Below are 6,739 nucleotides of genomic sequence, written 5' to 3'. Positions count from 1 at the left end.
TCCCCTTCCCTGCCCCAACCTTCTCCTTACTACCACCACTCGGTTGCATCTCTCATCATGTGCAGCTGTTCGCAGTGTGGCCTCAGCATCTAGAGACTGCGGTCATGTGTGTGTATGTGTGTGTATGTGTGCGTGTGTGTGTGTGTTTATTACTAATTTATGTCTTTTGAACAGTAATATTGTTATATTTTTCTGTATTTAAAATAATGTATTGTCTCCAGTCATACCTTCGGATGTAATTTCCTGACATTCGGTATTTCCTGTTTTTTTTTTTTTTATTATTATTATTATTTAACAAACAGATAATACTCAATGTTTCTTTAATACAAATACACTGATATGAATATAATTTCTCTCATTTATGTAATGTTAAATTATCAGAAATTTCATTTTATTGACATCCTTTCCCTTATTAGAGACAAACTTGTATTAAATTATTTGGTTGATATTGTATCTGGTAATCAGGGTTCTCATGTAGTCATGACGTTACACCTCAGCCAGTTGGCTGACAGCTGTCACATAAACAGTTCCTGGTTCCTATTGTCAATATCAGAAGTGGTACCTTGTTTAAATCCACTCATGGGAGATGCAACTATCATTGCTTTTGATTATTTGAACATATGTTTGGCAATATGGGCACTGTAACAATATTTGATTAGTGATTAATGGTGTCAGTTAACTAGGTATGATTTTTCATTTTAGGTAAGATATTTCATATTATCTATCATAGTTTTGTACACTGTTATTGTGTCATGTTTTAATATTTTTCGTGTTGTGCCTATGTGATATTTTTTAAAGTATGGTGGCTTAGCCCTAAAAATATGATGGTGTGTAATGACTGTCACACATCGAACAACATTTTAGATTGTTATGTGTTGCATAATGGGAATACAAATATTGAATGTATTTCGTATTGTTCACTTTTTATACGCAATTTTCTGTACTTTAGATCTGAAGATGGCTAGTCAATGAGGCAAACCCGGTAATCAATAAAGAAAAGTTGCGATCTTGATGTAGGATTTTTATCCACAGATGTTTTAAATCATCAGATTGAGTATCTCGCCTCTGACACTGTCAAAGAGTACCACAATTTTTTGTTATTTACCAAACTTATTTCATCACAATTGTTGCATCTTCAGTGGGTTTGTCTTTTATTGCTTCTGGTTGATGTACAAACGTTTTTTATGTTTATCTTGGAGAAGCAATTAAAAAAAAAAAAACACTGCAGATACCAGAACCGTGGTGAAACATTTTACGAAAATAGGGAGGAATGAACATCCATATGGAGTTTCTGGAAAATATTCACTACATGAAGAAAACAAGAATGGGGACTTATATGCCAATTAACAGGAAGGAATAATATGATTACTAAAAGTACCTGCTTCCCACACAAAAGGATCCATCTGGGTACTTGGAAGTCTGCAATCAATGGAGTAGTCAGTCAGATTGACCATATTTTAATGATTGCACACCAGTCCACATCAGATATGGATGTACGGAGCTGCAAGAGGACCAAACTGTGACCAGGCCACTTTATGATAAAATTAGTCTTGAGAGAGAAACTGTCAATAACATGTGGCAACAGAACAGGAAAGATGATGTAATGGAATACTGACAAACTGAAAATCTGTGAGAAGTAAAAAAACACCAAGTAACACTAAGCAGAAAGTTGAGCAATGAAGCGACCACAGCAGGAGTAGACAGAAGGTGGAGCAGGATTGAAAAAGTCATTAAAGATGCTGCAGAAGAATTAATAGGCATAAGAAGAAGCAGAAGAATGCAGGAATGGTTTGTCAAAGATTGCAGGTCAGCAATAGAGGAAAAGAACAAAAGTGCTACAGAGAGAAACCAGATATAATGTGGAACAATATAGAGAATTAAGGAGAAGAGCTAACATACTGTGCAAAAGAAAGAAAACAGGGTGGACTAAGAAAAAATTTCAAGAACTGGAAGAGTTAAAGGAACAGAGTGAAATAGAAAAGTTCTTTCACACTTGAGGCAAAATAAAGAACAGATTCCAGCCAAAAATAATGACATATTCCAGCGAAGATGGGAAAATTATAAGGGAGCAAGAACAGATAGTGGGAAAATGGGCAGAGAATTTCAAAGATACACTAAGCTCCAACCAAGAAGGTGAAGAGACAGCTTCACAGGAGGAAAGAGTGGAGCTGGAACTAGCCAATGGTGTCAATGAGGCAAGTACGTCAACACTACAATAAGTTTCCGAGGCTGTGCTCAAGTCAAAAAACAATTGAGCCCCGAGGGAAGACAACATAGTCCCTGAATTAATAAAAAACTGATTGTGAGGAACTGCACACATTAATGTCAGATATATGGGAAAAGGGAACTATGCCATATAATTGGAAAACTGGAGTAATAATTTCCATTTACAAGAAAGGGGACAGAACACCATTTGAAAACTGTAGAGGTATAATATTCCTAAGCACAGCTTATAAGATCTTCACAAGTATATTAAATGAAAGGATATAGAAACGTGCAGAAGCCATACTAGGGGAATATCAGTGTGGCTTTCAACCAGACAGAGGAACAGTTGATAAAATATTTGTGATAAGACAAATTATGAAAAAGTTCCATGAATATGATATAGATCTGCATTTCCTATTCATCGACTTCAAAGTAGCCTTTGACAGCATAAACTGGCAAGAACTATACAGAGTACTGAAAGAAGTTGGTATATGTGCTAAACTAATAAGACTAATCACAATGACAAAGACAAGAGCAAGAGTAAAGGTCTTCAGCAGAACAAGTGAAAGCTTTGACTTTAGTAAAGTTGTGAAGCAAGGTGATAGTCTCTCCACTGTCCTGTTCAATATAGCCCTGCATAGTGCAGCAAATAAAAACAACAAAAGAGGCACCATATTTATGAAAACCAGCCAGATATGTGTATATGCTGATGACATTGCTATAATAGGAAGAAATATCAATACACTCCAAGAAACATACCGGACAATGGAAACAGAAGCCTTAAAAATTGGTGTCATAGTAAATGAAAACAAAACAAAATATATGGTAATGTCACAATATGAGGCCAGGAGAACCCCAAAGATCTAAACATCAATGGGAAATGCTTCAAAGGAGTGTCCTCTTTTAACTACTTGGGAGCTTTAATAACAAATGATAACAGTATTGGAAAGGCTATAAGGGAACAAATACAAGCAGGAAACAGAACTTACTTTGCAAATATGCAACTTTTCAGAAAGAGCCTTGTTACAAGAAAAACAAAACTGCTAAATTATAACTCCTCAGTCCACCCAGTTATCACATATGGGTCAGATGTGGATGCTGATAGAACATGACAAAAATGCACTAAGAACTTTCGAGTGGAAAATATTATGCAAAATGTATGGTCCAGTAAAGGAAGAAGGAGGCTGGAGAATATGCCACAATGCCAAATTGCAAGTGTTAATATAAGGCAGGGGCATAAACAAATCTGTGAAATCACAGCAAATATGATGGCTAGGACATGTGAAGAGAATGGCAGAGGATGAAATTTCAAGGAAAGTGATGAAACATGTGATCTGTTCAGCTAGGTGAAAAGGGAGATCTAGAAGAAGATGGATTGACAATGTAATAATGGATCTGACCAGTCTGGGAGTCCAGGGGTTGAAAAGGTCAGCAAACAACTGAGAAATGTGGAGAAAGATAGTTGAAGAAGCCAAGGCTCACCAAGGGCTGTAGTGCTATCGAAGAAGATTTTACCACAATTGTGGCTTCTTCATTGAGTTTTTCTTTTACTGCTTCTGAAAGATATACAACATTTGTTATGTTTATCTTGGAAAAGCAGTAAAAAATCCGCTGACGATGCCAGAACCATGGTGAAACCTTTTTAGGCCTAAAATTATGTTGTGTTTTGCAAGAAGACCTACCCTTTTAGTTCATTATTTTTTCAGCAAGCACGGGAACAGAGCTTAAATTCCATTATCAACAAATTCAGTATATCATGTTAGGAAAAAAATGCAAATTATATAAACTTTCCACAAAAATAGGAAGTAAAACAAAATCTATATCTATGTGTGGCGTCTGTTCTTCCAGACACGTCCGAAAGAACAGACACTCATATGTATATAATAATGATTTCTTCAGTACTGATGGACACTAGGCTCAAACTTAGGAATCAGCAAAATGCCATGAATAATGAGAATAATGAGCAAGGGGCACTACATTTATAGTGTGTAGGTAGATTGAGAATTTGGATCTACTGAAGACATGCTGGGATACTCTGTGCAGTTGCGATGATTACTGTGTACGGATACTGAGTGAGGCTGTGCAGTGGTTAGCACACTGGACTTTCATTTGGGAGGCTAATGGTTCAAACCCAAGTCTGGCCATCCAGATTTAGGTTTTCCATGATTTTCCTAAATTGCTCCAGGCAAATGCTAGGATGGTTCCTTTGAAAGGGCATGGCTGATTTCCTTCCCCATCCTTGACACAGTCCAAGCTTGTGCTCCGTCTCTAACGACCTCGATGTTGATTGGTTGTTAAACTCAATCTTTCCTAGTTGTGTCCAGATGGTGCAGTGGTCAGCACATCTGCCTAGTAAGCAGGAGGCTGGGTTCGAACCCCAGTCCGGCAGGAATTTTCAATCTTCCCCATTGATTGAAATCAATGGCCACTCACAGCCAATGTCATAATTCCTTTGTGACTTAAATCTATATCTTATTTTTTGTGGTACCTGATGTACATTTGTTTTAGTATGATGTATAAAGAACAAATTTATTTTGTTCCTCTTAAGTTATTAATGGTGAATAATTATTAATTAGATATAAAAGGAGAGGGACTATAATTAAGAGTTGGAAAATATCGCTTTCCATGAATTGTGTTTTTATTGTAATTCAATGTACATTTCATCTAGATCAACAAAAGCACTGGTTGGAGAGGCCAATAAGTTATATATCCTCTAGCGTACTTACTTCAGTACTGGCCCACTGATCTCTGAGATCGTACAGTACTATAGAGGAGTATCGGAAGGACTCCATTGGAAAATGTGAGCATTGTTGCCACTTAAAACATGTTAGCAGTAGAGGTGTGAGGTAGTTGTCATTTCCTTATGCTGATACTCAGACAAAATGGCACTGTAGAAGTGAAAATGTGCCAACAATGTGCGTTTACAGTTACGGGCCAGTGGAAAAGCTTCTCTTAGGCAGAAGATAGGATTAGGTGAACTTGCGTATCTCTTTCAGTAATTCTGAAACCTCCTTTCTTTTCCAGTCAGTTTTTGCGCCCCCTCTGAGGCGACCTTGGCAGGAGCCAATCTCGCCATCTCCTTGGTATGGCCTCATTCACTACACACTAGATTCTGCTACTGCTCGCGACCCAGCTAATTCAAATTTTTCCTAATCCTCGTATTCTCCTGACGCACCTAATGGCTACTTCCCCTTTCCTCAGGTGAGGAAACCATTGCTAACAATCATTTCCAGGACTTTGGCGGGGTAATTTTCGAGGTGAAACGTTTCCTGAACATCCGAAAAAGAAACGTCTACAACCAATGTCTCCCCCAAGTCACCCACCGTAGGAAAAAAGTATCGAATTAAGTGGTGAATCTGCAGAGGAGGACTGACGCCTGCACCAAGTTTCATGATCGCAGCTTTACTTTCTCATGGTGATAATCAAATCAAAATTTTATGACTACTGCTCGTAGACAATAGAGGTTAAGTGAAAATGATATTTCTGAAATAAATATACGTCATTTCTATGTTTATGGTTGCTATCTATCTATACTTCACAGGTCACCTTGCTGTGTGAGGCAGAAGGTTCTGCTTTTCTCCCTTTTCATGTTACCTTCGGTGCGGGATGACTGACTGTTGGTAAACGGCTTGAAATTCTGTAGGCCCCCTTACTAGTTCTAAAAAAATGGTTCAAATGTCTCTGAGCACTATGGGACCCAACTTTTGAGGTCATCAGTCCCCTAGAACTTAGAACTACTTAAACCTAACTAACCTAAGGACACCACAAACATCCATGCCCGAGGCAGAATTCGAACCTGCGACCGTAGTGGTCGCGCGGTTCCAGACTGTAGCGCCTAGAACCGCTCGGCCACCTCGGCCGGCTGCTAGTTCTAGTTTCTCTAATTTTCTCGTTATGGTCGTTATGCAAACTGTAAGTTTTTACTAAAGTAACGAAGCAATTTATTTATTGTGATTTCAAGTAAGTTTTCTTTTAAAATTGGGCGTATCTGTTTTTCAAACTGATAAATAAGGTGTTTGGTACCAGTAATTACCTTGGACGATGACACGTTTATCACCTCGTAAATTTTGAAACGAGGCAATTACCATCGTGCCATCCAGCATCAGTTTTGTCGTACCTTACTGACTGTTTCCTGTTTGTGCATAATGTTTCCCGTGATTGGGCAAACTGGCCGTTTCTGGTACCGCAGAAGCTACGCTATACCGAACCAACATGCTTCGCCGATTATGCGTGTGTGCTGATATGATTACTCATACGTGCTTTCGATGCTTTCTGAGTGCAACCACAGTAGCTGATACCGTAGCTTTTCGTGCTTGCATCAGTCGCTCACATACTTTATCTCTGTCTCTCTCTCTCTCTCTCTCTCTCTCTCTGTCTCTCTCTCTCTGTGTGTGTGTGTGTGTGTGTGTGTGTGTGTGCAACGTTTAAAATGCCGGTCGTATATCTGTTTCAAGTTACGGTTCGTTAATGAGGCTTATCTCTGTTTACTGGATATGCTTTCCAGTTTAGTGGCAACAAAAAAGGAACAAAATGT

The 6,739-nt window shown here is 38.4% G+C and overlaps 1 non-coding gene across 1 annotated transcript; it reads left to right on the top strand.

Annotated features, from left to right (window-relative positions):
- Positions 1 to 4,522: 4,522 nt before the first annotated feature.
- Trnat-agu (transfer RNA threonine (anticodon AGU)) lies at positions 4,523 to 4,594 on the top strand. The gene has a single exon. It is a non-coding gene; the product is annotated as a tRNA-Thr (tRNA).
- The last annotated feature ends 2,145 nt before the right edge of the window (positions 4,595 to 6,739 follow it).

The sequence above is a fragment of the Schistocerca nitens genome, chromosome 2 (genome assembly GCF_023898315.1).
Source record: "Schistocerca nitens isolate TAMUIC-IGC-003100 chromosome 2, iqSchNite1.1, whole genome shotgun sequence".
Classification (NCBI taxonomy): Eukaryota; Metazoa; Arthropoda; class Insecta; order Orthoptera; family Acrididae; genus Schistocerca; species Schistocerca nitens.
The sequence above is the reverse complement of the archived record's forward strand: the minus strand, read 5'-3'. Positions and strand labels throughout refer to the sequence as shown.